Below are 20,319 nucleotides of genomic sequence, written 5' to 3' on the forward strand. Positions count from 1 at the left end.
ATAGTGGACTCTTGCCTCCATAGCATTCGGGTATATGGTCTTGGAACCTGTGTCCAACTCGTTCTAAAGCATGTGCAACATGGTGTTGACCATGACGGGACCACCTATGTACTTATGCATGTTATGTGCACTTAGCTCCAAGTCTTCCCCGGTGACCACTCTTCTTAGTTCCTCCATGTACTCATCGATCTCTAGCGGGACTTGGTTCTTTGGTTTAGCCTCGATGAGGGAACCTATTGATGGGATCCTGTGCGTTTTCACCATGACATCCAAACTATTGTACAATCGTGCATATCAATCTTGTATGCTACTGATGAATGGGGCGATCTGCTCATAGTTCTCGATCAACATCCAAACTTTTTCTTTCTCTAGCTCCGCCTGTGGCTTCATCTTCTTGGCTAACTGAAGTCGGCCCCCCTTTTACGCATTGTCCACTCTTGCACATGGGAAATGCAAACATGTATGTTCTTGAGAGTTTGAACAAAATCTTTGCTCTGCTACTGCAGTCCATGCACACGAACCACTGCTTTATGCATGGTGGACAATCCGTCATAGAGCTTCCACATGGCAGTCTCAAGTGTTGATACTTAATCTAGTATCACTTTCCTCATCTCCCCCATTGCGGAAACTACACTTTGCTGTTTGAGTTGTTCTGCCTCTTTCCTGGTAGCCTACAAGTTCTTTGTCAGTTGTTCATTCTCGGCCAACATGAACTTAACATTTGAGCTTGTTGCTCCTGCATAGGCCAAGCTGGCATCGGCAAGGGCAGCTAGATGCTTCCTTGTGTCTGACACTATTACTTGTTCCTTCATGAATGCATGTGATGCATGATCATTTGGAAAGTGATTCCTATGCGCCTATACAATATTCTTCTGCAATTCGTCAAATGATAGATTGTACACATCCATGACCGAATCATCATCAAGGAGAACAACCTCTCCTTGCTCGCTCAGGATTGGTTCTAACACTGGAGGTGGTGGAGACTGAGAGATGACCTCCAACACTCTCAGCATAAGGTCAATGTCTTCAATCTGTGGCTCCTGTTCCAGCTCCATGTCTGTCACTTCAATCAGTTGCTCAATTGCTGGGCAAGTTCTCAATCCTGCATCTTTTCACTGTATTCCTCAGCTGCTGGTTGCTCCAACTCCTCAACCTGTATGGGCAGTTTTTTCTCTATTATCGTGCCTTTCGTTTCCTCTTCCTCCTTTTTATACTTCTCTTCTCTTTCTCTCCTCCTCAGCGCTTGCTCTTCCTTCAAATTATTCTCCGTTTCCTACAACTTTAGTTCTGCTTCCTGCAGCCTTTTCTTTTCTCTCTTCCTTCGCTTTGCTCTCTTTATTTGCTGCTCCCTCTTTTCTTCCACTACCAAAGCTTCTTTCTCCAAGAGAGGATCTACCTTCATATTACAGCTTTTCTCTGCCTCTGTATCCTCAACAACCTTCCTCTTTCCCTTGTCCTGCACTGGGTTACTACTTATTGCTTTTGTTGTTGTTGCTTCCTGCGCTGTTGTTGCATGTAGAGCAGCTTTCCAAGTTGTTACTATACTGATCGGTTCATTGAGTCTGGAGGAATTATAACAGTACCTCCAAGGGTGTTCCTCCACCTAATGAAATGTCTCATGGATCCATGGAAAGTACACTCTCATACAGTGGTCCTTTCAAATTCCGTGAGGATCATACAGATTAAATTCTTTGGTGCCAAACTCTAATCTCAATATCTCCTTAGCTTCGACATCTACATCTTTCAAGCTCTTAATCTCATGCAATCTGATCCGCAAAGGAAGAGCAGCCCATGGCGCTTTCTTCTTCCTATGTAGTCCTTTTGATAACCCTGTGGAGAGGTGATATGAGACCTCTTGCATGACTAGTTTTTCCATGGCATACCTTGGTAGAACAGGCAGAGGCTTCTCTCCGCCAAACACTCTGATGAAGGTGCCACCGAGTGAGGCATACGAATATGCAATGTTTAGTATCACCTCCATTGCTTCTCAGGACATGCAAGGTAGATCCCGCTCAAATATAAGCTTGTAAAATGTGATTATGAAATGGTTAGTGAGCCTTGCCATTACTCCTTGGTAACTGCAATCAGAAATCAACTTGCAATAAATGTTGACGATAATATCCTTTGGTGTCCATGTCCAGCTCATGCCAGGAAAATGTTGCCAGGCACAGATTACATTGAGTAAGTATGTGAACATGTATAATATCGCTTGCTCATTCTTGGGCGGATTCCTGACGTTAGTCACATGGATCTTCAACTGATGAGCCAACAAATCTGACTAGTTGAATGGCTTCCCATCACTCACCAACTGGTCCAGTACAACTACCCAACCTTCAAGAAAGGTTTTTGTGCTCTCTTGACCATATATTCGGCATGCAAAGATGATCAAGAACTGATAAGCCTTCCTGAGAGACTTTTTCTTGTAAACATGATTGGGTGTCTGTTTGAACTTTGACGGCTCTTTCACCTAGCGCTTGATGATATCTCTAGTGTTCACAAAGTTATGGGTGGCATAGAAAAGTGTGTCCATGTGCTTTACTGGCTGAGGTAAATGATACATCTGCTAAAAGTTCTCCGCCCTGAAGGTGGCAAGCTCTATCCCGCTGGCACTGCTCAATGTCATAGTCTCTGGATCTGTGTGTGAGACAATCTAGTTGATAATGTCCGCACATGGGAAGGCAGGGTACCTGCATGCAACCTTGTATAAGCCTGACCGTTGGATACTGATATATACCTGTCGGTCCTCTAAGTCTTCCTTGAAGTCCTCTGCAAAAGTATCTTTGATTTGTTGCCATGTCAACTTTGTGCCCTTCTCAATGAACAACTGAGTGTCTGCATAGACTGGTAGATCAATGGATATTTGCTCAATTTCTTCCCCAATAATGCTCTCGGCGGTTTTCTTTGATGCAACTCTCTTGGATGCCATGTTAATTGTAACTGCGTGAGAGATGCTCAACAACTGCTGTACTTGTGGGACAAAGAGGACACTCATGGCAAGAAAATGTCAGCTCAGAAACCAAAGCAACTTCAACACAACATCAAGCAACAAACCCAGCTCAAGATGGGAAGGACTACACAATTCTGGTTGGCAGGGGTCACTGGCTGATTGTGGGAATTGCACATTGCGCATTCCCAATAGTAGTCGGGAAGCTTTCTAACTGGAACTACGCAATGCGCAGTTCAGTCAGGGGCCAAGGCCAAGAGAGACTGCACATTACGCAATCTTAGTGGCGACGCTGGGAGGCTGATTCCTAGAACTGCGCAGCACGTAGTTGGAGCCAAGCCAAGGAAACCTATGTGCAATTCCAGAAGCCAAGGCAGAGGCCTTGAGCTTCCAGAATGCGCAGTGCATGTAGTGAATAGCGAGATCCGGGCAAGGGGAGCTCAAATCTGCCCAAGGGGAGGGTGAAATCGAGCAGATATAAAGGATGGTGTGATGTTGAGTGCATATTTGACTAAGTGAAGATGCATGTAAGTGAAACAAGTGTAGGAATCAATCAATTTGAAGGAAAACGAAGCATGTGAAGAGAGTCGCCACAATGACCACTGTTAGTGCAAAAACAGGGTAATGCATGTGATAATTGGGAAAGGCAATATAAAACTTGAAACAACACTTCGATAGGCTAAAACAAGTTAAAATGCCAGCATTCATTCCAAGAAACAATTGAAACAACACTCTCACAAGCTAAACAACAAAAAACGACAAAAAAAGCAGCAAAAGACTAGAAAATCAAGACGCACCCGTAAAAGCGACGATGATCGCACTGAAGGTTCCTTGATCTCCTCAGGAATGCTAGAGATCCAAGATCGAATGTGAAAATGAGCTCTGGTAGCGTCGATTAAATAGATTTGGTTAATTTAGGGTTTATGACGCGAAGGTAAAAAATCAAGGAAAAAGCGATACTTGACGACAATTTTTAAAATAACTCAAGTGCCTCCTTCATGTTGCTAAAAACAGATCCTTATTTTTAGGGAGGCTTTTTTCGCTTTTTTCCTTTTTTTCTTTTTCTAGGAAAAATTTCCATGCATTGCCTAGAGATATTGCGCAGTTCTGGGAAGGGTTGGGCAACTCTTCAGCTCATACATTGAGCAACTTTTGAGGAGAAAGGCTTCTGCGCAATTTTTGGGTTGAGTGGCTCTGGCCGCCTCTGATGCTTTGCGCAATTTCCTAGCTCAAGGCTAGCTATCAACTAGCACTGCACAATTCTTGAGTTCAAGGCTCACTGTCATGTTGGACTGCGCAATTTTCGAGAGCAAGGTTGATTGCCCTCAAGGATTGCGCAGTTCTCTAAGGCAAGCCCGGAACTGGATGAAAACCAAGTCAAGAGATCGGCTTGTGGGTTAGACAGTAAACCAAGTAAGCAAACACAAGCCAAGATGCAAAGGATGAGGCTCAATCAAAGCACAAGTACTTGGATTAGTGCAAGATGAGCTGCTGTGATTTAGAAGGGAGGCTCCAAAACAAAGCATAAGCAAAATTTTGGAGGGTGGTTGTAGCCACTACAACAGTTTCTTATGTACAAAAAATGAAGTTAAAGAACATGAAAGACAAGAGATTTCGTAAAATTGCTTCCAACTCTAGCCAAAACCACTACTTTTAGCTAAAACGAGGAAGGCATAAAGATGTCGAGTCTTGGCGAGATCGTTGGGGATAAAGGAGGAGATCATTTGGCAAAATGGATAATATTAAAAATATATTACAGCGATATTTAAGGAGAAATTGTGTAACGATATATACATGGAGGGAAAAAGGAAACTAAGATATAATAAGGAGGTGATCAACCCAAATCTTGAAAATAAGAAATATCTCTTTTCCTTGAATAGTGTAAAGAAGAAAAAAAACATAACGAAAATAAGAACAAATTCTCATGAACTTTATAATGAAACTAGGCATAATTTGGCCAATTTCAAAAACACCATAGGATGAAAGAGTCTATCACCTGAGGCTAAATAGCTTGATGAAAAAAACATTCCATTAGATTTTCCAACTTATACTCACATGAAATTTAAAAATCAAAATGTTTTTTATAGTGATAATCTTCTTGACCTTTAAACAAAACTATAATGACATTGGAATACTTTTCTAATATATAAATAAAATGTTAAAAATTACCAATAACCTTTTACCATTGTAAATTAATAAAAGTAATCATCATAACAATATATATAAATATTTTAAAAACTTTTTAATTATATTAAATCAATTTTTTCAATAATTAAATTATTTGTATATTTTTTTATAATTTTCCAGCCCCACTCGCACCCGCTTTTAATTTCACGAATCTTATTTGACGTATAAATTCACCCGTCAAATTTTCGACATGACGTAGGTTCAGAGACTCGTCCACTGTATGTGCACTTCCGACTTCTCCACAGGTCCTCGAAAAGAATCATACTTGAATTTTGATCTACGTAGTGTTATTTGTGAGGTAATTTTCCTTCTTGATTATTTATTTAAATAATTATTACGTTGATAGTTGCTGTTATGGATGTATTTTAATCGGGGATATAGTTGTTATTATTTTATTTATTTAAATAATTATTATGCTGATAGTGGCTATTAGGATGTATTTTAATTGGGGATATAGTTTTTATTATTCTATTTGTAGAAGGCAGTTTATATTGTTTTTTATTTAGTCATTTTTTAATTTTAATTAGCTCATATACAATATATGGTTATTTTTATGGTTTTGTAAATGGAATTGTCACATAAAAAATATTAAAAATATTTGTCTATTTACTCAATATACTTATTTGGAAATTGAATTGTTAGAAATAAAAAAAATATTTAAAGGAAAAAATGTTTATTTACCTAGTGTATTTATTTGGCTAAAACCATTATTAGACAATACTATAAGTTAATACAGGAGCTCTTATTAAATTGTATCATGGATTACTAGAGTATACCATACTATGGATTAATGGAGTATATCATACTATGTACCATTCTTTCCTCCATTCATGCCACAAACAAACAGATCTCTAGACGGAAGAATGTGCTTCATATTTGACATGGTTCCAATTGTATTTTAGAAACTTTGTATTCTTGTGTATAAAGAAGACATTAAATTTGATTTATTTAAAGTTTTTGCATTTTCCAATTAAATCTCCATTTTTTCAGAGGTTCTTTTTCTTAACTTGAATGTGTAATAATCTATATTTTTTAACTCTAAATTTGATGTATTTTTAGTATTTCTGAGTCTTTAGTATTTTATGTTGATGCTAACTTAAGATATTTAACATTTTTCATTAAATTCTCTAGCTCAAAGCTCCCTTTCCTCAACCTTGAATGCATAGTAATCACTTTTCTTCTCCCAATTTGATACATTGGTATTTATATTTCTAAATTAATTTTATATTTGTTGACCTAATTACTTTAATTTTTTCACATTTAAATTAGATTATATATTTTTATACATTAATTTAATATTTAATTTAGATATTAATTTAATATTTAATTTAGTCATAATTTTAAAATTAAATAATACTAATAATAATTATTATAAATATATTTATCCATTAACTAAATATGTCGTATATGCTAGTTTATATAACATATATATATGTTTTAGTTTTTAACATTTAACTTTATGGTTTGATTTGAAAATTAATAAAATTTAAAGTGAAACCTAATCAAAATGTTTCTATCTCTACTAAATGATGTTTGGTGTTTGGTTGAGTATATAAATATCTTTTTTTTAAATTGCAACTTTATTGTTTCAAAAGCAATGAATCTAACCTCCAATAAAAATATCACGGTAAATCTAATCAAAGTGTTTATTCAAACATATTGATCTGGATCTACAAATGTAAGTTTGGCTGGAGCTGCTTCAATCTGGATTTGCAAATCCATTCATCTTTCCAGATCCATTTTGGTTTGCGGGCTGTGGTTCGATCCAATTCAAGGTACGTGCAGTCTGCCATCCGGTTTGCTGTTATTAGGTGCACAAATTCCTTATCTTTTTCTAATACACATATGCTCATACATTTTCAAGTATGAATAATTCACCACAGCTACCAAATATTACTAAAGGAATACTTAGCACAGTTACTCTACAGAGCCTTTATGAGTATATAGAGTCTTTAGAGAAACGTAGAGAAGAAAGAGAAGTCAAGTTACAAATAGATTTAGAAGCCATGTTGGATAATAAATTCACATCTCTTGAAGACAAGATCCAAAACAAATAGAAAATAAAATAGAACTATTGGAGAATCAAATGGAGGCAATGGAGATTAGGTTGCAGGTTATAGAAAAACAAAACCAAGATACGAACCAAACATCCCAGCAAGGAGACGTTGATACTTTAGAGAGTCTTAAAATGAATGACATGATTAAAGAACTAGAAGAAAAAGTTAATAGCTGCCTCACCCTAAATAGTGTGGCAGGTAAATTAGATATCAAACCAATTAAAGATGAAATGAAAAAATTGATAGAATTAGACCATGAGCGTAACAAAAGGGCCTTGAACCTTATAATCTTCGGTTTGAAAGAGGAGGTATACGAGGATACTTTAGCCTTAGCTCAGACAAAATTACATAATAGATTACAAATTGAAATAACGTGTCTCACAGAAGCAACTAGGTTGGGGAAATTAAATGAGAATAAAGGAAGGTTGATCCGAATAAAGGTGAGCTCTATTGACCATAAGTATGACATACTTAGTAAAACGTCACGTCTAAAAGGAACGGGAATATTTATAAATGAAGATCTCATTCCAGAAGATCAAGCAAAATTAAGAAAGGAGATTCAAAAGGTAAAATAAGCTAGGAAGGAAGGAAAATGGGCAATAATCAGAAATAGAAAAGCCGTTATTCGAGATAGAAACCAAAAAGATAGTAATAAATAGCAATTCAACATGCTCCAGATTCTTTCTTGGAACTATCGGGGCTTTCCATGGAACAAAGGCCCCAAGCTAAGTTGGATCTCGAATGATGTTGATATTATATTGCTTGTTGAAACTTGGGAGCACGAAGAATCTAAGGTCCCTAACATAGATGGCTTTGCACTATGGTCTACCTGGAACAAGCGATCCTCCTATAGAGGTATTGGGGGTATAGCTTGCTACATTAAGAAAAACATCTCCCCCCATGCTAGGATTTATAAAAACGACCCTTACAACCAATATAGTTGGATAGAGATTACTGACATCAATGATAAAAGGACCTACATAGAAATATGTTATTTCCCCCCATCAATTCTAACTTCTATAAGAAAAAGAATCTAGATAAAAATAGTCCTTACAATGGTTTAGAGACTGATATTTTTATCCTAAGGAATGAAGGTAATATCCTTTTAATGGGTGACTTTAATGCTCGAACTTCAAGCAACCAAGCTATTCTTCTAAGCAATCATTCCAACCCTAATCCTCTTTGGTTAGACGAAGACCTTACTCTGGCTAGCCGGTACAAAAGGAGCTCTGAAGACCTCAAGGAGAATTTGTTTGGGTCGGAGCTAGTCAAGCTCTGTAGTGCTCAGGATCTCATAATTTGCAACAGTTTAAAGAAGTGGCCCAATTCTAGCCAGATGACCTGCATCTATGGGCTTGATAGCAACGTGGTATACTATGTTATTTCCGATCTCCTTTCATACAATGAAATAATAAATTTTGACATCTTAAACGACCACGAGCCTGACTCTGATCATAGGCCTTTACTTATAACTCTCAATTTTGTCATGCATAGAGATCCCATAGAAGATAATCCTTATAGCCAAAAGAACTTAATCTTTGATAGAAATAAAAAAAATCTCTTTCTAAATGAATTAAAAACTAATTTGCTTCCTTTATCTAGTATAGACAACATAGAATACCTCTATCATAATTTTATTACAACCCTCTCATATTCTATTAACAAGTTATCAATTGAAGTTTCAAGTAATAAAGGAAATAACAAAACCAACCCATGGTATGACAAAGATTGTAAAAGTGCGAGGAGAGCAATTAAGGAAGCTGTTGATGAATCTCTTAAAATTAGCAAGACAAAAATATATAAAGCCCTAACTAAAAGGAAAAAAAGGCAGTATATTCATAAAAGACAAGAGAGTCTCTTACACGTCTCTAAGGTAGCTCCTAAGAAATTCTGGAGGTAGATCTAACTAGGAAAACGAAAGATAATAATAAAATTTCTTTACACGACTGAAATTCCTATCTTAAAAAGCTTTATGAATCTCCAAATTTCATGGATAACTTTGAAACCCAGCTCACCACGAAAGAAGTTTTCTCATTAGAAGACATTGATTTTGGGGTTAAACGCCTGGCAAATGGGAAAGCTAAGGACATTGAAGGTTACCAGGGAATAAATCTTAAAAATTGGAGGTCCCGTCCCCATCCCCCACATCCACAAGCTTTTCAATCAAGCAGTCAAGCAAGGGTTCCCTAAACCATGGACTCAGAGCCTCATTATCCCTATTTTTAAAAGTGGGAATACAAATAACCCCTCTAATTATCGGACAATTATGATCAACCCTCTCTTAGCCAAGTTATATGGTATTATTTTGGAAAAGAAGTTGAGCATATGACTTGAAAGTGAAGGTAAGTGGGCTAAAGGCCAAGTGGGTTTTAGAAGGCATCACTCAACAACGGACCACCTCGTTACGCTTAGGATCATTGTGGAGGAATGCTGCAATGATAAATCCAATCTCTTTTGTTGCTTTGTGGACTTTAGAAAGGATTTCGATACAGTTCCTAGAAACAACCTATGGAATAGATTAGAAGAGCTAAAGGTTCCTTTCGAGTTGAAAGTTGTTGCTATAAGGTTATACGAGAATGTAATTGCCAAGTTAAAGAGCAATGAGGGGTGGTCGAAAGATATTAAGTGTAATATCGGAGTTAAACAAGGTTGCCCCCTCTCCCCTACCCTATTTGGCATTTACATCGACAAGCTAGAAGGTTGTTTAGAGGAAGCAGGCTGTGCTGGCACAATCTTAGCTGGGATAGTCATCATCCTTCTTCTCTATGCTGACGATATTGTTCTTCTAGCAAGGTGCCCATCTGATCTTCATAAGAAACTTAGACTCCTTAAGGATTTTTGCTCTACCATGGGTATGACTGTTAACACTGACAAAACAAAAGTTATGATTATCAAATCCAAGAAGGACACTTAAGCTAATTTTATGTATGACAATAGTAACTTGGAGGAAGTGTCTTCTTACAAGTGCCTAGGAATTGATATTCATCACAAGCTCAACTGGAACTATAGCATTGAGAAAAAGATTAATGGGGGGTGGAAAGCTTATTTTGGTCTTGAAAATAATTGTAAAACGACAAACCTTGTAATGTGAGATAGAAAGAAGTTCCTCTTTGAAACTTTAGTCACTTTTGTTATCTTATATGGATGTGAGGTTTGGGGTTGCAGCGTCTCTAGATAATCCCGAAGAAAGATTGAGCAAATCCAAAAGCGTTTTATAATGCATAACCTCAAGATTAAAAGCGATACACCCTATCCTATTCTCCTTATAGAAGTGGGTCTTTCCCTTATCGAGAGCCTATTTATGACTAGGCTTCTGTTGTACAAACACAAACTCAATAACATAGGAGACCATAGAGGTCTATGCTAGCTTTAAATTCCAGCCAAAACCACCTAAGGCTCAAACGAGGTTGATATAAAGACAACAGGGCCAGGTTAAACCATTGGGAGATTGATGAGAATGTTGCATTGCAAAACACTAATAACATTAAAAATATTGTTACTTCTAAGTTCAAAGAAAAAATGTGGTGTGAGAAAGATTTAGCAGTTAAAAGAAAATTAAGATATTATCAGGAGGTCATCAACCCCACCCTAGAAGATCAAAAGTATCTCTCTGTTTTAACTAGCTCAAAGAAGAAAATTAATATAGCCAAGATTAGAACGAATTCTCATGAGCTCCATAGTGACGGGTCTTTGGGCAATTCCCAAAACACCATGGATGGAAAGGATCTGCCATCTTTGGAAGAATATGAACATCGAGGATGAAAATCACTTCCTCTTAGAGTGCCCCACGTACAACCACATTAGATCTCAGTTTCATAATCTTTGTTGCAATACGGACCTTCCTAGCCTTTTACGGTGAGCTCGGGAGGCTTCTCTCCCAGTTTTTTGAGCATAGGAATAAAATCTTAAATCAAACTAAATAATTCGTTTCATTAGGTCCGATAGACCAAAATTTGGGTCTTAGTAGACGCTAACCATCATTATCATCATCAACAAAAATATAATTTTAAATATTTTTTTTTTAACTTTTAATATTATTTAGTTTAAATATTAATAACATATTTATATAAATAATATATAAAATCATTTGCTTTATTTAATTAATATATATATATATATATATATATATATGATGATGATGATGATGGTTAACGTCCACTGAGACCAAATTGGTCTATCGGACCTATAATTTAGTTTTTAATTATCTGGCTCCTCGTCTTTCTTGGCGAGATTAGTGCTGTAGCTTTCTTTTTTTTGTCTACGGTCTTCCAACTTCCTTTATCTTGCATCTCCTTCATCTCTTCTGGTACTTGGGACATTGGTGTCTTAACTTCGCGATCCATTGTGTTCGTCCTTTTGAAGGTAGTCGGAGAAGAAGTTTGGTCTAGGAGATTTGCTTCGTTGTTAAATGAAGATTTATTTTGTGCAGTATTCGAATCCTCATAATTGTTGATGCTTGAGAGGTTGCCGAGTTCACATTTTGGTTGTTGGGCGGGGCTTTCTCCCTGCTTGTCTTGAGAGTTGCTTATTTCTTGCCCGATTTCTTGTGATTCAGAATTTTCTCTAAAGCATTCTTCTTTGATGACAGTGTAATGTTCTTTTTGTGCTCCTTCCCACCATGTAGATCTGTGGTGGTTTTTTCTAGCAGAGTTTTTCTCGGAGGCTTTTGGGCAATTTTTGGCTAGGTGGCCTGTCTCAAAGCAGGATCGACATCTGAAGAGGACACTTTCATAATCGAGTTTCTGGTTCCACACATAGTCTTTACTTGTTAGGTTTATTTCAGCTGGGAATCCGGCACTGAAGTCCATTTCCACACAGATGCGTGCATAGGTGGTTCTGGCATATTCCTCTGTTTCTGGGGACCTACAGTAAAATTCCCCAATTGCATTTCCAATGGCTTTTAGCGAGGAGAGATTCCAGAGATGCAAGGGTAGACATGGCAATCTCACCCAAATTGGTGCTGAAGTTATGACTGCTGTTGATGGATCGAATGATGGGTTCCATGGCTTCATGAATAGGCCTGATTTTTCCCAAAACCAAGGGCCGGAATCTAGAATACATTGTCTGCTTTCAGGATTTTCAAAATCTACTATAAAGAAACCCCTAGCACAGGGGTAGATATTAATTTCATCAGAAATGACAGGTTTCCATACCTCTGAGATCCAATTGTGGAGAGCTGTCAGCCGCGGCCAAAAACCATTGAACCGGCAAATTAGGGCACTTTCGGAAAACTTCAAAGCCTCATCAAGTGAGGCCTGGACCACCTGGACAGTGGGAGCCGGGGCTTCACTAACGATATGGGCAGGAGCTTGCCCTCCAGAAGCGGACAGAGATGAGCCAGTAGCTATTTTCGCGAAGCTGGGAGCCATATTTTACTTGCCCTTAGAACCCAGCCGCAGAGAGATAAAGTAGAAGATAAGAGTAGATCATCAAAACCTTGCCGCCGCAGATCAGCGGCAGAAGAGCCGCAAAACAAACAAGGGAGCCGTAGATCGGCGGCAGATCAACCGTAGCCCCAGATCAGTTCTTAAAAATATCAGCGAGCCGCAGAACAAATGATGGAGCCGCAAGATCAAACCGCAGCCGCAACCTATGGATACGCCGCAGAAGAGATCAGCCGTAGAAGAGATCGATAGGCTGCAGAAGATAATATATGAGCCGCAAGATCAACCGCAGTCGCAACCTATGGATACGCCGCAGAAGAGATCAGCAAGATCAGCCGCAAAAGAGAAGAGATCAGCGAGATCAGAAGAGATCAGAAGAAATAAGAAAAAAACATGTTCTCCTTGATATATATATTAACATCAATTGATATAATTTATTTATTGTAATATATTATTATTTATATATAAATTAATATTTAATATGGTAAATCACCAATCATATATTGCTTGTGGAATTTTTTTTCGCTTATAAATTTCATTAAATATTATCATACATGAAATTTGGTTTTTTATATAAAGTATATTAATTTTAGTTTATATTAATCTTTTTAATGTAAATATTTTTTTAATGTAAAATGTTTTGTTTTTTGTTTTAATTTAGTTATTAATTATTTTTGTATTTAAAACTAGTACTAAGTAGCAATGCTATATATTACACTCGTTGAGATAAGTATCTCAATGCATTTTTCTTAATTTTTAATAATTTGATTATCTTGAATAATATAATAATTTTATAATTTTAATTTTTAAATAAAAAAATCTTTTGGTTAATTTAAATTATACAAACATAATAATGGGTTTTCCATATGCCCAAATTTTTAATATTTCGACAAAGACATGTACGAAAAAGTCACACTACTGCAATGATTTTGAAAATTCGATGTACACCACAAAATTGTACAATGCAGATGTACATAGATATATATCAGCAGGGCCCTTTCACTGTTAACCTGCATTTCTGTTCCATTATCAATCGTTGGCTGATAAACCCTCAGTCGTGCTTGATCTCGATCTGTGATCTCTGGTCTCTTTGTTTCTGAGCATTCACTAGGTGCGGACATGGAGAAGCAAGGAGAAACGACTGCTAAGGGTGGGAAATTACGGGTTCGGAGTGATAATTTTTTGAGCCTTCCGCCCAAGCGTGGCGGTGCAAAGGAGAAGATGTTGGCCTCCCTATTCGCACCTTGGACAGGGAGTTCGAGGGACTCTGAGCAAAGCCAAATCGGTAATTAATGTTATGCACTCTTGGCTTCTATTTCTTCTTTTGGAAAATCCAAATCTATTGACTCATTAGGGTATGAGATTATGAATTAATGAATCTTCGTAAGGGTTTTGTAAAGATTGAGCGGAGAAGCTGTTTTCCTCTGAATGTAAGCAAAGCTCTTTCTTTTCAGGCTTGGATGAAGAGCTTGGAGGGAGTGCGCGCACTCAGGGTCAGGGTGCTCCGCAACCGTGACACCATATTGGTAAGTGGATGCTGAAAATAAAATGTTAAATGAGATTAAATGAGTGGGGTTGTATAAATTTATTCTTAGATTTTGGCAAGTCAGTTATATAGAGTAAATATATACAGCCTAATTCATTTAATATCCACAGCAAACCATATATTTGTTGCAATCAGTGAATGCCCTCTTTTGGTTTTCTTGCCGTCAGTGAAATCCCTTTTTTGGTTTTCAAGCAACGTAACGCAGCATGTATATATTTGTATGTACAGTTTCTGAGTATAAAATTTTGGGGTTTTGCGAAATCATCACAGGTAGCAAGTTGCGATGTTAGCTCTGAATATGGATAGTTGACAATCCCCAGAAATGGCCTATTTTCAGTCTTCTGCTTTATGCTCTGCTTCCGGCTTTTAGAGGAAACGTGAGCTACTTAGCTCTGTTTATTACTGTAGAAGTTTATCCGGATGATTGATGTGCTCTACAATAGGCAAGGAAAAGCTGTTGCGACTAATCACAAAAGTAATCTACCCTCATGGTTCTGTTCCCAATGTCAGTAGAAAATCTTTCTATTTATGATACAATTAACCATTTTACAGAAAGCAGCGTCTACCATGTTCTTGTTTATAAATATTATGTTTTATAATGGTTCTCGATCAGATGCTATGTTTCAGAGTATTGTATGGTCTGTGAACACGATTTTTATTTTTATTTTAATTTCTTTATTTTTAAGGAAAAAAATTGTAATTTCATTTATATTAAAATGTTGTATTTATATATTGCATATACGTTTCAAGAATGTATGTATATATTACTCTAATCAAGTAACTTTACATTAAGAGTTAGCTTGAGGATAAAACTGATGAAATAGAGGGGATATTTTGTCATTTACAAAAGCTACTAAAGAAAGAAATACTCCACCACCAAAAACTGTTAGTGAAATTAAAAAATAAAGCATAAAAACTAATCTGTCCATGCTTGAGCTAAAAAAAGGGGTCTGACAGAGTAACAAAAAAAAATACACGGCCATCCCAATCCAGTTGATTGCTACACAGTTGAGAGCAAGTAATAACAATAAATATCAGATAAATACATAGCTGTCCATATGCATACAAAATAACAGGACTGTCCATAAATGTCAGCGAAACACTAAACACTGGTAGCTAAAACAAGAGCTATAAACAAAGCCAAAAGAGATATAAAAGAAATATATGTTAATCTACGTGTAAACAGTCTCAGTTTGCACATGGCGCCGGTATTGGTCCCTGGAAGGACGATGAAAGTATTCATATGACTGGTCGTTAATTTGTTTAATTATAACCCAGAGATTCTTTTCTAAAAGGAGACCCTTTTTTACTAGCTCTCTGTTGCATTATTCTTTCCACGTAAATATGTGAGCATGAAAACAATATGAGGTATCATTAATAAGCTTGGTCTCAGATATTCTTGTAAACATTAGTGTTATTGAGCTAGTTAATAGATAACATTGACTCCCCAAATATGTATAACTAAGTATAACACCTTTTTTGGCAAACAAAAGCAAGTTTTTGCAGCCAAAATTTTTGTTTGAGTATTTGCCCAAATCTCAACCTCATTTTGACTTTGAAACTGTAATAAGCAGAAAGAAATAAGATTAACCTTCCTCCACTCCTCTGACCATTGTTGATAGAAGCACTATAACGCTCCTCCACTCTGACCACCATTGTTGATAGAAGCACTATCAAAAAAAGCCCAAGGCTTAGAGTATCAATGCTTTCAGGAAAAATCGCACTAGGGGTCGCAATACCTTTTCCTGAGGGTAGTGACATAAAATGACTAATACCTCGTCTCCAATGTGCATAGAAACTAAAATCCTATCAAGTGAACACGAAATGTATATCTATAGAGATATCTGATAAAATTGGAACATACAGAGAAGATTATCTCTCTAAAATTGGAATTGGAATATACAGAGAAGACTAACATGGCCACTGTTCAAGGATGACACACAAATCTAGAAATAGACATATTTTTAAATTTTCTTTTCAAAGAAAGTTGGTGCCATTATATTCATTTTCTTTTGCCGAAATCCCAAATCTCATTTTCTTTTGCCAAAATCCCAAATCTCGAGGAAATTCGCATTGACATAGTGTATTCATTTTCTTTGGCCAAAACCCCAAATCTTCAGTAATTTCCCCTTAACATAGCCTTCACTCGAGCTATTTATCTGCTAACGATGGAATCCCATAATACTGGAGAAGCCTGTATCTCGGTGTATCTTTATCCCATTCTGAAACTACCCTGAGGCAAAAGAATTTAAAACAAATGCAACTAATGAGGTTACTCTTCGGAATATGAATTCGAGAATGATGGTCAAACCTCAACTCATAATCAAATCGTTAGTAGGGACAGCTAAGCACTTCGTCTGCTTCATTGGTTATTCTTCTCGATTAATTGTAGGTTGTATTAAATGTAATTGGATTCTGAAATTTGATGAATAAAATTAAAGTTAATTAATTGATCAATTTTAGTATATTCTCGAAAACTTCACGATAAAGATAACCCTGATATACTGAAAGAATCGCATTAATAGAAACTATATTGCATTAAATTTTAGTATATTCCCAAAAACTTCAGGATAAAGATAACGCTGATATACTGAAAGAATCGCATTAACAGAAAGTATAGTTTCTGATCGAAAGATCAAAGTACAATGAAGTAAAAGAAACGTGTTCAAATGATTACACCGAAGTCATTTCCTTATGCTGGGCGTAGCCAAAGCAACCTATCGCCTTTTTCGGGTGCTTTTTGGTTGGTACCTTAAATTTGGTTGATGAAGCTGCCCAGACTTACGATTCAGCGGCCCGAAAGATCAAGAGGTAAGAAGGCCAATTTTTTTATTTATTTTTGAAGTGCCGCCCCACATTAAGAGGAGGAAATTAATAATGGCAAGGACTCCAGAAAGTTCAGCAAGAAAATGAAATCATAGATAACCCAGAACTGGATGTTTTTTTTAGGGTTTCAAAATAGCGAAACCAGATATTCCCAGACCCTAGGCATGACGATCTAGGGTTTCTAAACAGCGAATCGACGTTACAAAGCAGCTACTATCCAAACATTGACAAGAGTGATTCTGGTAACAAAATCACAATTGGGAGGCACACCGTTCCGAGTCTTCCATCGAAATAGGGTTTTTATTTTCATTTGGGTAGATTGGGGCTGGCCACAAAATCACAATTGGCAGGCACGGCGTTGCTAGTCTCCAATCGAAATCTGATCTCTCTGACCCCAGGGGGTTAGATGCAAAGTTAACATAGATATCATCCCAGTAGTGAGCAACAAAGAGCTGCTCGTTACAGGCTACGGCACTGAAAATGGCATTTTCCACAATGCCACCTGTTCTTCTGAAATGTTCGCTTCGTCGGTGCGCTCGTGGATATTTTTTGGACGGGAACGCGGTGGCAGGTGGCACTATACACCTTTTCTGTTTTCATAGTAGAGATTTAATGATTAAGCAAGATATGTCCCGCACTCCTTGAGCCACAGGCTAGGGCATGCCACCAAATACTTGAATCGGGGTAAATGGGATATACTTCCAAATATTTGAATCTGGGTAAATGGGATCGTAAACCAAAGTCCTGATCATTTGAATTAAGAACACATCTTTAAAACCATTGGAAATGAGAATATATTTTATTTTTTTAATAATGGTGGTGATTGTCAGATTTAATTTAAAGAAGATTCAGATTAATTTTTGTAGCTTTTATTATAATACTAAAAGTACATCCAATAACTTGTAAGTCAGATATATTAATTTCTTATAATTGTGGTAAGAATCCAGATTCAGACTAGAAAGACTCTGTTTCTTCAACCACACATCATAATAAAATAATATACTCAATGTGATTTAAACCTTAACCTCAAATTTCACCCAACAAATCACACATCACTTTAAAACCATACCGTTCGAAATTTTAAGATGGTAAAGATATTAAAAATGCATGATTGTGACTACTGTCATTAAACTCGAGGTACTTTCTATTTTCGGCTCAAAATATGTAAAAACTATTTTTGAATTTGATGGAATTATATTTTAATATTTAATATTACATAATTTTAATTGACATTTTTGGTGCAAAGTATTGTAGAAATAATTTGGAATTTGATGAAATTATATGTTAATATTCCATATGACATAGGTTGATTTATCTAAAAGCATCTAGTTTATTGTGTATTGAAAATAATATTTTTATATTTTAAAACTATAATTCAAATAATCTAAAAAAATTAATTTATAAAAATTCCCGGAAGTGCATTTATATAATGATTTTTAAAATAATAATTTTAGAGTTTTATCAACGTATGTAAGTATAATTTACTATATAATCATATAGAATATATTAAATTCATGTAATTTGATTTTAATTAATAATTTATGTGAAATATTTTAAAGTTAAATTAAATTATGTAATTTTCTTTTAATGATAAATCTATGTATTATATATGTTATATTTTTTTATTATTATATATTATTTTGTTGTGAATGTTAATTATGTTTATGTTATTTAATAGTTTGTGGATATTAATTATATTATTTAACGCATAATCAAATATATCATATTAATTTAGATTTATTTTAATTTCAAATTTACCAAAGGTTAAGAGGGATCAAATCTTTTGAAGTGTAAATTTTTAGTGTGAAAAAATATCTATCAATTTTTGGTAGATCTCAATTTATAATGGATCTAGGCAAATAGAATATATATATATATATATATATATATATATATATATATATATATATATATATATATACCATGGGAAAAACCATGAAGCCAAGACTATGTTATCAACTATTTTACCTCAATTTTCTTTTAATTATTAATTCTATTTTTTTTGACCCAGTCAAAATGTTTACACGACATAATACTACATATGAATATGAGATTGAGGTATGAGTTAAGATTTATAAAGAAAAGGTATGGGGAGAATATTGCAACCTAGGATATAAGAAGGAATGGTATGGATATGAGCATCACATACTCAAAGTATGGTTCTTTTAATAATAATATCTAGATTAACAGTAAATTAAAGGAACTTCACCTCGAAAGATTACCATGGATCAATTTAAGTTGCATTAAGCATGCATTGAAATAGGTTGAGAGTTTGTTGTTGATGTAGCTTGACTATACAGGTGCTCTGATGAGAAAGAAAGGAACTATCTGAACTCTGCTTGACCATGATTTTAAAATTTTCATTTTCAGTGTTCTGGTCCCTATATAGTTACCAAAATGTTGTAGGATGCAAAATTTTGACAGTTTTACTTGAAATGTGCCTAAGAGTGTTGTTTGATCACTTGACCTACTTGGGAATGATGTAGTTGTCCTATATGGTACTTCAAAGTCATGGAAATAATAGAAAACTTAAAAAATGAAAATGATAACAATGCTCATGATTGAATTGTTACTCAAAAAGATCCATTGTTATGAAGGAAACCGAATGGTGGATGGAAAAATAGTTGCAGTGGGGATGATAAAACATGGGATAGACAATCGAAACAACTTGTTCTTCAAGCTCTGTAATAAGGGAAATATCTACTGTTGATATACCATATGATTCTTCCTCTTTTTGAGATAGACCAGCTACTTTCACTACCCCTTAGCCTTCCCCCCTTTTATTCACACTGAAAAATGCAAAGTTGATGATAGAACCATGAACCAAGATTCTTCTTTCCAACCAACATGTGGCACAATCCATACTGTGTGAAAAAATATGTTGAAGTTGAACATATTGGGGAATCATTGGATTACCAGCTAATGGCGGTTGTTATTAACTAGTGCGAGGTTATTCATCATTGATGTGAATGAGAGCCAAGGTGCCCCTGGTACATCTTGTCGGCCATGAATGAATGAGTTGATGTTGAGTGTCCAATATGATTCGATAAGCACGAGGCATAAAGGGAACACCAATTCTACCAACAAGAATCTCTACCATTGATGTGTGCAAGTCCCTAGGTACCAAGAAGGTCTCTAACTTTGAACCTCCAGATAATGTGTTGTTGTCAATGGAGGAAACGTTGCCAGAAGGTAAGCCTTAAGGAATCTTACATCATCTGACATGAGATGAAAACAAATAATTTGAAGAAAACACTTCATGGAACCAGCAACTAAGTTTGCAAATTTATTATGAGTTGGCCAACGAACAAGCTGGTTTTCAAGCCAATTCAAGTATAGTTATGCCAAGGATACTAATTTTTATAATTACACACA

At 35.9% G+C, this 20,319-nt stretch overlaps 1 long non-coding RNA gene and 1 other non-coding gene across 7 annotated transcripts in view; both read left to right on the forward strand.

Moving 5' to 3' along the window:
* The window catches only part of LOC149188651 (uncharacterized), a 100,070-nt gene that overhangs the window by 48,637 nt on the left and 31,114 nt on the right, over positions 1 to 20,319 (forward strand). The window contains exons 1-3 of one of the 6 annotated variants that reach the window (XR_016255824.1): positions 13,525 to 13,857; positions 14,027 to 14,098; positions 14,347 to 14,737. This is a non-coding gene — a long non-coding RNA (uncharacterized LOC149188651). Of the gene's footprint in view, positions 1 to 13,498; positions 13,858 to 14,026; positions 14,099 to 14,346; positions 14,738 to 20,319 lie in introns of those variants that run through there. The other 5 variants (XR_016255822.1, XR_016255826.1, XR_016255825.1 and 2 more) reach the window with 5 other exon arrangements.
* LOC149188653 (U6 spliceosomal RNA) lies at positions 15,984 to 16,085 on the forward strand. Its single transcript, XR_016256594.1, has one exon. It is a non-coding gene; the product is annotated as a U6 spliceosomal RNA (small nuclear RNA).

Source organism: Pinus tabuliformis, chromosome 3_1, assembly GCF_031772625.1.
Source record: "Pinus tabuliformis cultivar Carrire ecotype Pingquan chromosome 3_1, CPIR1, whole genome shotgun sequence".
NCBI classification, from domain to species: Eukaryota; Viridiplantae; Streptophyta; class Pinopsida; order Pinales; family Pinaceae; genus Pinus; species Pinus tabuliformis.